The following is a 12,138-nucleotide window of genomic DNA, read 5'->3' on the forward strand; positions in this document are numbered from 1 at the left end:
AATACTATGCAGCCATAAAAAAGGATGAGTTCATGTTCTTTGTAGGGACATGGATGAAGCTGGAAACCATCATTCTAAGCAAACTGTCCCAAGGACAGAAAATCAAACACAGCATGTTCTCACTCACAGGTGGGAATTGAACAATGAGAACACTTGGACACAGGGTGGGGAACATCACACACTGGGGCCTGTAGTGGGGTGAGGGAATGGGGGAGGGAGAGCATTAGGAGAAATACCTAATGTAAATGACGAGTTAATGGGTGCAGCACACCGACATGGCACATGTATACATATGTAACAAGCCTGCACATTGTGTACCTGTACCCTAGAACTTAAAGTATAATTTTAAAAAAATAACCAATATTGTGAAAATGGCCATACTGCTCAAAGTAATTTATAGATTCAATTTATCCCCATCAAGCTACCATTGACTTTCTTCACGCAATTAGAAAAAACTACTTTAAATTTCATATGGAAGCAAAAAAGAGCCCATATAGCCAAGACAATCCTAAGCAAAAAGAACAAAGCTGGAGGCATCACACTACCTGACTTCAAACTCTACTACAAGGCTACAGTAACCAAAACAGCATGGTACTGGTAACAAAACAGATATATAAATCAATGGAACAGAACAGAGGCCTCAGGAATAACACTGCACATCCACAAGCATCTGATCTTTGACCAACCTGACAAAAACAAGCAATAGGGTAAGAATTCCCTATTTATAAATGGTGCTGGGAAAACTGGCTAGCCATATGCAGAAAACTGAAACTGGACCCCTTCCTTGCACCTTATACAAAAATTAACTCAAGATGGATTAAAGACTTAAACGTAAGATCTAAAATCATAAAAACCCTAGAAGAAAACCTAGGCAATACCATGTAGGACACAGACATGGGCCAAGACTTCATGACTAAAGCACTAAAAGCAATGGCAACAAAAGTCAAAATTGACAAATGGGATCAAATTAAACTAAAGTGCTTCTGCACAACAAAAAACTATCATCAGAGTGAACAGGCAAGCTACAGAATGGGAGAGAATTTTTGCAATCTATCCATCTGACAAAGGGCTCATATCCAGAATCTATAAGGAATTTAAACACATTTACAAGAAAAAAAAACCCCATCAAAAAGTGGCCAAAGGATATGAACAGACACTTCTCAAGATATTTATGCGGCCAACAAACACATGAAAAAAAGCTCATCATCACTAGTCATTAGAGAAATGCAAATCAAAACCACAATGAGATACCATCTCACACCAGTTACAATGGCGATCATTAAAAAGTCAGGAAACAACAGATACTGGAGAGGATGTGGAGAAATAGGTACGCTTTTACACTGTTGGTGGGAGTGTAAATTAGTTCAACCATTGTGGAAGACAGTGTGGTGATTCCTCAAGGGTCTAGAACCAGAAATACCATTTGACCCAGCAATCCCATTACTGGGTATATACCCAAAGGATTATAAATCATTCTATTATAAAGACACATGCACATGTATGTTTGTTGCAGCAACTATTCACAATAGCGAAGACTTGGAACCAACCCAAATGCTAGACTGGATAAAGAAAATGTGGCACATATACAGCATGGAATACTATGCAGCCATAAAAAGGATGAGTGCATGTCTTTTGCAGGGACATGGATAAAGCTGGAAATCATCATTCTCAGCAAACTGACAGAGGAACAGAAAACCAAGCACAGCCTGTTCTCACTCATAAGTAGGAATTGAATAATGAGAACACATGGACACAGGGAGGGGAACATCACATACCAGGGTCTGTCAGTGGTTAGGGGGCTAAGGAAGGTATAGCATTAGAAGAAATACTTAATGTAGATGATGGGTTGATGGGTGTAGCATACCACCATGGCACGTGTATACCTATGTAACAAGCCTGAACGTTCTGCACATGTACGCTAGAACCTAAAGTATTAAAAAAAAATCCTCGAGTTGAACTTTAAGGTATAGTAAACATGAGTCAGCACCAAATTTTTAAAATCTTGTCCTTATTTATGGTATGTAAATCTGATATTAAATAATTTATCAGAGTTGTGATTAGTTTATGATTTAACAGTATAAATGTGATTATTTAATTACATTTAGAAACAATATTATAATGTTTAGAATTAAGAGAGTACGGTCTTGTGGGTTTTGTTTTTTAGATGAAGTTTCACTCTGTCACCCAGGTTGGAGTGCAGTGGCTTGATTAGCAAAACGTTGAGGCTCATTGCAGCTTCAACTTCCTGAGCTCAAGTGATCTTCCCACTTCAGCCTCCCGAGTAGCTGGGACTACAAATGTGTGCTACCAGGGCCAGCTAATTTTTGTACTTTTTGTAGAGATGGGGTTTCTCCATGCTTCCCAAGCTGGTCTCAAACTCCTGGTCTCAAGCAATCTTCCCGCCCTGGCCTCCTAAAGTGCTAGGACTATAGACATGAGCCACCATACCTGGCCAAGAGAGTAAGATTTATTTAATCAATCTACTAGAATCACTTAACTGCTTAGATTTTGCTTGCCAGCTTTTTCGGAGATTTTAAAATATTTGAGGATACCTGGGTTTTTAAAATGTGTAAATAGGTTTAAAATGTTTAAAGAAAATGTAATAATTTAACTAACTGAATTAATAAGTGAAGCAAACAGCAGTACATTGAAAACTAATCAAAGGATTAAGAAACATCCCTTTAATTTTTATATGCAAAAAATTACTAGATTTATAAAATTAAAATGAACATTAAAACCTTAGAAAAACTAGTTTTTAAAGTTTATATTCCAGTCTAATAAAGTCAGTATCAATTAAAACATGCAGCTACAAATGTCTCTTTGCACACTGAAAGACCCTATCAAATTATTGAAAACTCGGCTGCACAGAAAACATTTGTATCCAACTACAATACTGTTGAAGATGGGAGGATGAGAGGCATCAACAGAGCATTGCTCACCAACTGGCCCACAGCATCATCCTATACCCTTTCCACCACAATAGAGTCTAATTTTTCTGCTTTAGGATTGCATAAGATTTGGAAAGAATTTCCAGATATATTGTTATCAAGACGCTAAGAGCAAAACAGTGTATATTATTTTATTAGCTAGGATACCAGGTTAACTTCCATTTAAAAAGGGTCTAATCAATTACAGTTCAAGGTTAATATGACACCTTTGTGGTCTTAGAGACATAGATCTTTGCTATCATGTTGCTTTCTCATCCTTAACACCTTATTTCCACCTCATGGTAAAATACGCCTGCTGCAGCTCCTACCATCAGGTTACATCTTCCTCTAGAAGGGAAGAAAGCCTCCTTTCCTTTTCAGGTCATAACTCAGAAATTGCTATATCACTTCAATTTACATCCCATTGGCTATCACTTCATCACATGGCCACAATTAGCAGCAGAGAAGCTAAGAAATACAGTATTTAGCTGTGTGTCCATGTGCCCAGATAAAACATCTTGTATGCCACTTTTTATGTAAAAAAGAAAAAAAAGGTAAAAACCAGCAAGAGTATCTATCTGTGCATAAAGAATATCTGAAAGTTTAGGAAGCACATAAGATGCATACAATAAATCATTGGCTCTAGAACATTGGCCCACAGTACAATGTCAATATCTAGTGAAGTTTTCATTAGCAAAAAGTAAAATTTTTCAAAAAACACATAATGCGCATAATGAGTTCATCATACATTTAAGTTTATTCAATTTAAAGTGTTATCTTCCGTTAAGCCCTTCTATTATTTGAAGTTCAAATATTCTTTCTTTGTGCAATAATGTTGATACTAAATGGTAATGATGGCAGCAGCGGGCCACCTGGAGCGGCTGCTGCCATCATGCTAGCTGCAGCAGTGAAGCGTGGCTGGGCGGAGCCGGTAAGAGGCAGGGACAAGCAGGATCCTCGCCCCTTCTGAGTTGGGGTGGAAGCTGCCTGGGTGCTGCTGCAGCCACCCAAACTGCAGCTGCAGACCCAGCCATCTCTGCACTCCCTGGGCTCAGGAGCAGGCAGGAGCCCTACCCTGCTGATCACTGCTGCAGCTGCCAAAACCACAGCTGCAGAGCCAGGCATCCCTACACCTTGGGCCAGGAAGGCCCCCCTGCCCTTGCAGGCTTGGAAGTGCCTGCTCCTGCTGCCTGGCTTCTCCCTACTGTTGGCACCCGCTCCAATCTCAGAGCAAAGTTGGAGCCATGGGAAGCCAAGGGGGGCACTGAGGGAAGCTTGGTGTTGGCCCACCGGCACCCCTTGGTATGAGCATCCTGGGTGCCATGGGTGCCATGAACAGCAGCGGGAGGCAGACAGGCTCCTGGACAGAAGGAGGTGGGTCCCTAGTGAGGGCCTGAAGGCTGGGAGCTGGGCTGCCAGTCCTGTGGACCAGAATGGGAACTTGTGGTGCCTTTTCCAGGCCTACCCATGGCCACCCATGGACCAATCGGTGCACACTTTCTCCCCTCTGCAGCCCATAAAAGCCCCAGGCTTAACCAGAGCTGGGCAGATGTCAGGATGACCAGCTGCAGAGAGGAACTACCCATTCTAGGGCCTCGTCTCTGCTGATACTCAAGCAGATGTCGGGACAACCAGCTGCAGAGAGGAGCAACCCACTTCGGGGCCTCCTCTCTGCTGAGAGTTGAAGAGACAACAGGATGACCTGCCTGCAGAGAGGAGCTTCCCTGTCCAGGGTCTCCTCTCTGCTAGGAGCTGAACACTCATGGGACACCCTGGTTGCAGAAAGGAACTTCCCCCTGCGGGAGACTGAGCTGTTCTGTTGCTCAATAAAGCTTCTCTGTCTTTCTCACTTTCTACTTGTCTGCATACCTCATTCTTCCTGGCCACAGGACAAGAACTTGGGACGCATCAAATGTAGGGGCTAAAAGAGCAGTAACACAAACAGGGCTGAAATATGCCCCTTGCTTGCCACATTGTGGGCAAAGAGGAGAGAAGAGCTGTGGCCCTTTGGGGACCCCAGACCTGGGAACTCCCTGAGCCAGGGCTGTGACTCCCTCTCTGGGGCCCTACGGTTCCTGGAGTCTCCAAGTTTCTGGATGCCACCTTGTTCCCCAGTGCCAGCCACGGAAGCTGCTTATGGTGTACTTGGTCTGGCCGCAGCCTCACAGAGAGCTGGCGCCTTTGCTGGCACCTGGAACTGCCCACCCTGCTACAGTAAAAGGCATGTCTGACTGTGTGCAGTGGCCACATCCCACACTCGCTCACACACCCCTTGCCATTCTATGCCTGACACTCTTTGGCAGGTGTGGGACCCAGGCTGGTAGTGTGAGCCAAGCTCAGTTTGCCAGGCCAAATGAGCAAAACTAGCTCAGCGGGCCTTAGCAAAATTCAGGCAAAGGCACCACCAGCCACAGAGGTTTCCAGACAGAAAAACAATACCCCAGAGATCCTGTAACAGTCATGTATTTCTCCATTTAGCAAATGTTATGAAACACCCAGGCACTATACAAGATGCTGAGGATTCTCACGTCACAATAGTCTCTACACTCATAAAACTTAGAGGCTAGCAGAGAAGGATGGTAAGTACAATTTCAAACTAGGATAAGCACTATTTTTAAAAAGAGACGTAGAAGGTGCTATGGGAGAAATATTCTAAGGAACTTAGTTTGTACTGGGGAGTCAGCAAAGGCTTCCAGGAGGAAGAGATATTTAAGATACATCTCAAAATGAGTATCAGTTCACTAGAAGACCAGCAGAAATGAGTGTTGTAGGCAGACAGATTGGCATGTGCAGAGGCCTAAGTAGGATGAGTCTGGCCCACTGAAGATTCTAAAAGATGGTCCTGTGGCCAAAACTAAGTAATCATGGGGAATAATGGCAGAGGGTCATTAGGGGACAGATAGAGGGTCTCACAGGCCATGCACAGATTTAAATTTGCACCCAAGACATAGAAAGGTTCTGAACAGAAAAACAATCCAATTTACATGTTAAAAGGTCACTCTGGCTAGCAGAGTGAAGAGTGAATTTGGGGCTAGGGAATGGTAGATACATTTAGCAATTCAGATAGGAGATGGGGGAGAACAGAATGGCAGAGAGGATGGCAAGAAGTGGGCACAGCAGAGATTTGCCCCCATGGGGTAGATTTGGGTGAGCTGTCTGGCTCTGGGAGACAGAAGCAGAACTGTGATTAAGAACCAAGGCTCTGGCGTCAGACCACCTGGATTCAAACCTGGCACCAGTCTGGCCAGTGAATCTTGCCATGGGATAGGCCTCAATTTTCCCATCTGTAGAATGGAGAGGATACTACTGCCTCTACCTCAAACATGATGAGGAATAAACAAAATCACTCATTAAAGTACCTAGAATAATGACTGAATGTATAAATGTTACACTTTAATATTGCCTTTTCCATTATTAGTGTTAGGTATAACATAAAAAGAATGAAAAAAGACCCTGGATTCTGGTAAGTAAAGTGTTTCAGAGTAAAGCAACAGTAAAGAACAATTTACAAATTTCTCAACTGTAGTTTTGGTTACTTATCAAAATCTTACCATGTATAGTTACTAGGAAAAGTCTTTTTGAAAATACAAGACAATGGGCTGGCTCATGCCTATAATCTTCAGTGCTATGGGAGGCTGAGGCAGGAGGATTGCTTGAGGCCAGCAGTTCAAGACCAGCCTGGGCAACACAGGGAGATATTTTCTCTACAATAAATACATAGATAGAAAGATAGATAGATAGATAGATAGATAGAGCGAGCAAGCTGGGCATATTGATGCACCTGTAGTCCCAGCTACTCAGGAGGCTGAAGTGGGAGGATCCCTTGAACCCAAAAGTTTGAGACAGAAGTTGATCACACCACCGCACTCCAGCCTAGGCAAATGAGTGAGACCCTGTCTCACAAATACAAAGGAAGGGAGGGAGGGAGGGAGGGAGGGAGGTAGGTCACATGGTAAGAGAGGAAGCAAGAGAGGTGGGGAAGTGCCAGGCTCTTTTGAACAACCAGCTCTCTCAAGAATTAATAGAGTGAGAACTCACTCCCAAGAGAGGGCACTAATCTGTTCTTGAGGGATCCAATCCCACGACCTAAACACCTCACAGGAGGTCCCACCTCCAACACTGGGGATCAAATTTCAACATGAGATTTGAAGGAGATGAACATTCAAACCACAGCACCAGCCGATGTTCCACGGAGAGTGAATTTTCAATGAGAAGACTGATATATGATGGCTCTTACTAGAATATGGTTCCTCAGCACAACTAAGTTCATTAATAGAAATATAACTACCTAATGGTTTTTAGCCATAAGATCATTGCAGTTTTAGAAGCACAACTTTTGAAGAGTACATGCAAGTAGAAGGATCTATGCAAACATGATCATTTGCTACTTTTTGAAATAATTCTTGCCAAGGTAAAACATATATAGGTGCTTGCTCTTCCTCTATTGTCCACCAGCCTGTCACCTTGGGACAAATGCAAAAAGACCCCTACAAATTACCCAGCTTAGCCCTTAAAGTCCCTTCATCAAATTGATGAGGGAGAGATTTCTTCACCTGCAAGCAACAACGCATTCCCTAGACAGATTAGTCTCAGGTGCATCCTGGAAGTCTGCTGAAAGCCCAGTGTGACAATCAGAGGCTGACCAGCTCCTGAGTTCCAGGCCAGTGCCATAAAACAGAGGTTCTCAAACTTGAGTGTGTATTAGGATCACCTGGAGAGCTTATTAAACTGCAGATTGCTGGCTCCACTCCAGAAGTTCTGCTTCACACAGCTAAGATGGGGAGTTAAGAGTCTGCATTTCTAACAAGGTCCCAGGAGGTGCTGATGCCAATGCTGCAGATCCTGGGAACACACTTTAAGAACCACCGTAGAAAACATCTGATGACAGAATTTGAAAGACCCCAGAGGTCATCTGGTCCAACCTTTTCATTTTACAGGTAAGGACCCTGGGGTTCAGAGGAAATGTCTTGCTCCTGGTCATACACCCAATAACTCAGAGCCTCCCCTCACCAAAAAAAGAAACTTGGTTCCCAGAGCCTAAACATACTGCTCATCTCATGATGCCAAGTTCTGGCCACACATCAGGTCGCCACTCTGAGAAGGAGCGCCAGCAGGGTCTTCATGCTGTTGAGTGTCTTCTGCACATACCCTTCTGGGATGTACATGGTAGTTCCGTCAGGACCTCACAATGGTAGATGAATGACCTGAGCCCAGATAGCAGATTTGGCAGTGCAATGGGCACTACTTCTTGGATCTGGGGAAAGGGGAGGTGGGAGAAGAGCTATGGACTCAAAACACGTTTACTGGTGGTGTTTACAGCTCCTGGAGTACTAACTTCTTGAAGAAAAAAATAGTTCCCATTATGAGGTACTGGGTTATGAACTAATCAGATTTCTGCTGGCTTCAACTTTCAACTTCCTAAGTTTTACCACTTTTCACTGTTCTTTGCTATTAATTTCCTTTCTGTTCCACAATTCCAAGAATATCAGTCTCCTTTACCTTGACTCTTGCTGTAATGGACTCTTTAAACCTAAGAAGCACACACTGAAAAAGGAAAAAAACAGGAGACCTGGCCCTGAAACCTGCAGTGGCCATTAATTGAGTAGATATTGACCTCACCTTATCCATCAACTTCAGAGAAAATTTAAATTTTGCACAATTCAAACCACATATGGAATGAATTTCTGTATCCTATCAGCAACCTCCTAAGTAACTTTCTTAAGTATATTTTAACTTATCTATTCTATTGTTAAAATTGTTGAGCTGGGTGCAGTGGCTTATGCCTATAATTCCAATGATGCTAGAGACTGAGGTAAGAGGGTCGCTTGATACTAGGAGTTCAAAACCAGCCTGCGCAATAGCAAGACCCCATCTCCCAAGAAATATTTAAAACTTAGCCGGCTGTGGTGGCACGCCTGTAGTCCCAGCTACTCGGGAGGTGGAGGTGGAAGGATTGCTTGAGCCCAGGAGGTCAAGGCTTTAGTAAACCATGAAAAGAAAAATTGTTTTTGTTGTTAATACTGAGTACCAGGAGGAGGCATATCACATAGGTAATACTTTTGTGTTCATATTCTAGAAAACTTTAGCTTTTATTGCCACTGTCTGGTTTTATATGTGCAAGTTTATTCTGAAAAAATACTGGAAGATCAATATATTAAATATCAAATGTAGTCTTATAATGAAGTAATTAACAGGACTCTGATCAAGAGCACTTGCTTGTTCTGTAACATGGGTATATCAATATGTATTCATGGAAGAATATTTCATATTTGATAGTCAACTAGCCTGTCTCATTTCAGATTGGTCAAGTATCATTCTGCCTTTCAGTGCTCACACAGTACCATCCAGTCATCGTTGAAACATTGCACCAGGCACAAAACTGGTTCAGGTGCCAGGATACAGGAACAAGACAGCACAGCCCCACTCTCACGGAGCTTGCAATCTATTGCGGGGCAGACAAGCCAACAAGTAAGCAAATAAGAGTATCAGGTAAATTCCAAGATAACCGCTATGAAGAAATAAAGCCAAGTTATAGAACCAGACAACTAAGAGTAAATGGTGCAAGGACAATTTCAGGTAGTATGATCTGGAAAGGCCTTGTCAAGAGAAGAACTTTTGAGCCGAGACGTGAAGATAAGGAATAAACAGCCATGTACATGGAACAAGAGTGGGGAACAGAAAAGAATGTTCCAGGCAGAAAAAAGAGCAAGCTTAAAGACCCAGAGGTAACAAATGTTGTGTCTGAAGAACACAAAGAAGGTGAGTGTGGCTTCAGCCCAGCGAACCAGTGGGAGAATGACCCTGTGTACATTCTGAGAAGTAGGAAGGCATTTGGCATTTATTCCAAGTGTAAGTAAAAGACACTGAATTTAAGTAAGGTAATAATACAATCTAAGTTTTTAAACGGACCAAAGAAGGGCAAATGTGGGGTGGGAAATCAAGAGGACATTGCAATAACGCAGGTGAATTGCAGCTTTGGATAGGGGAAGAAGGGGTAAGATTTGGCAAATGTTTAACACCAGAGACAATGCTGGCAGATGGGCTGTGAGAGTTTCCTGGGATAATAGGATACATGTGTGAAATTTTCATAGCCCTGTAGAATAAAGGCATGATTTTAAAAAACAAATTCAAGAAATTAACTGGAGCAATATTAAATACATCTTAATATTTAAAGACATCTGCCTCCTTTTCATGATTCCATTGTCTGAAAGCTTACATTTAGTTTTTCTTTGAGTCTGCCTTTACCAATCCATTTAGGTAAAGTTATTTTATGGAAAATCTCACATTTTTCTTGTGGATCTCTGTAATTTGGGGCTGCCCAGCATCTGAGCACTTATCTTCTGGGGGAAGGTTTTCAAGAAAGGTAGGAGGCAGCAGCCCACCCCCTTTCCCTATGGTAGAAAGCTAAGGCTGGCAGAATTTTATTTAACAAACACCTAAAATAAATAGCACTGACTATGTGCCAGGCACTAACCTAAACGCTCTAAAAATGACGACTCATTTAATTCTCATAATAGTATCTACCTCATTGGGTTTTTATTCCCCTTTAACAGACCAAGAAACTAACGTACATTCAAGGATGAACACTGCTTATCAGTGGAAGAGCCTATATTTTAAACCCAGCAAGGCTGGCTCCAAGGAACATTCTCCTAACCGTGATGTCACACTGCCTCTCCCCAACAATGTGGTAGTTCAGCACAATCAGACAGATGGAGGTTTTGAAAAGTGACACCAGGGTGCAGAAGATGGTCACAGGTGATTTGCAGCTCTGCTGTGAATTTAAGTGTCGAGCAGCAGCAGTGACTGGCAGGGTGGTGGAGTCCACTGACTGTGTCCTTAACAGCCTTGCTGGGTACTAGTGTTTGCTATGTCCAGAGTCCTTTAAATCCTGCCCTTTTGCTGAGCCTCCTCTCCAATTTCCATTAATTCTATTTCCTGCTTCCACTCTAATAAATTACTCTGCTTACATGGTCTACAATCAAGAATCTTGGCCAGTATGGCTAATTTACCCATTAGCAGAGAGCCAGTCTTCATAATGAATGTGAGGGCTCTGGCAGAGGCTTTTGTGGTCCCCTCCAACTTTAGAGCCCTTGGATTCGCACTAGTCTATTTTCTTCCTCTAACAGTATTTGCAGCTGGGGCTACCTGGCTCACAGGGATCCCAGTCCCCGGCCATCTGCACTCAGGTGATAGTCATGTCCATGATGCACGTCCCCTGGCCAGAACTGATTGATCCAGGAGTGCACCCTGATGCCACAACCTGGCTAAAGGTCGGCGGAGAGGGCTCTCAAGCTTGGAAGGGGATGGAGTCAAGTCCTGTTGATGGCTATGCCTAGAGAAGAGTCCCCTAACCCAACTGCCCTGGCACTTGCTCTTTATTATTCAAATCCTCTTTGAATTCCATGAGACGCCCTGGTGACAATCCTTCTGATAAATTATTGTCTCCTCTTTAAATTTCAACCGTCTTTAGTATCATCTTAGCTTTGCTGCAATAATTCACTGAAAATCCCTCTCCTACTCCCCAATATCATGACCTCCCTTCATATAGCCCTACAGATGGGAGTTGTTACAGTGGTATTTCCCCCTTGTGGTTTAAGTATCATGGGAAATGAGAAAGCAAAAGATGACATAGGCTAGAAGGCATCTTTTAAAAGAAAACAAAAAAGACCATTTGAGGATTAAGACTTTATTTACATTGCTTTTGCCAAACTCCACTGTCAGATTTTCCACTTTATATCTGCCCACTGCTTAAGACTTATTAAAGCCTCAAAAATTTCATCCTCTAATGACATGATTTAGCACCTTGATTCTTTTGGTATATGGATACTGTACTAGTAATTGATCTGAATTAGGGACTTGATAGCTTTGTTTCAAATGGCTTAAACATTTTTAAAAAAGATCCAGTTCTCCACTAAAAGGAACCACAGCCCCTCTGAGAAATGGCTGAGTTCTTCCCCAGCTGCAGAAGAATTGGTACAAGATGAGCCTGGGGCATGTTGTTATGCCAGAAAACAATGAAATGCTCAAAAAAAAAAAAAAATGACGGAGGCATGTCACAGTGACAAAGTAGTCAGCTTGAAGAGGATCTCATTGCACAAATTGGATACAATTAGAGCACCAAAATGATTAAGAACAGTAATGAAGTAAAAACCATTGAGGGCAAAAAACCTAGGGATTCATGAATTTGCATGGGGGGAAGGGAGGGAGGGAG

At 42.7% G+C, this 12,138-nt stretch overlaps 1 protein-coding gene across 1 annotated transcript in view; it reads right to left on the minus strand.

The window, feature by feature from the left end:
- GNA14 (G protein subunit alpha 14) overlaps positions 1–12,138 on the minus strand; it is a 228,761-nt gene that overhangs the window by 208,444 nt on the left and 8,179 nt on the right. The window lies entirely within an intron of this gene.

Source organism: Rhinopithecus bieti, unplaced genomic scaffold (assembly GCF_001698545.2).
Source record: "Rhinopithecus bieti isolate Rb0 unplaced genomic scaffold, ASM169854v2 scaffold_19708, whole genome shotgun sequence".
NCBI classification, from domain to species: Eukaryota; Metazoa; Chordata; class Mammalia; order Primates; family Cercopithecidae; genus Rhinopithecus; species Rhinopithecus bieti.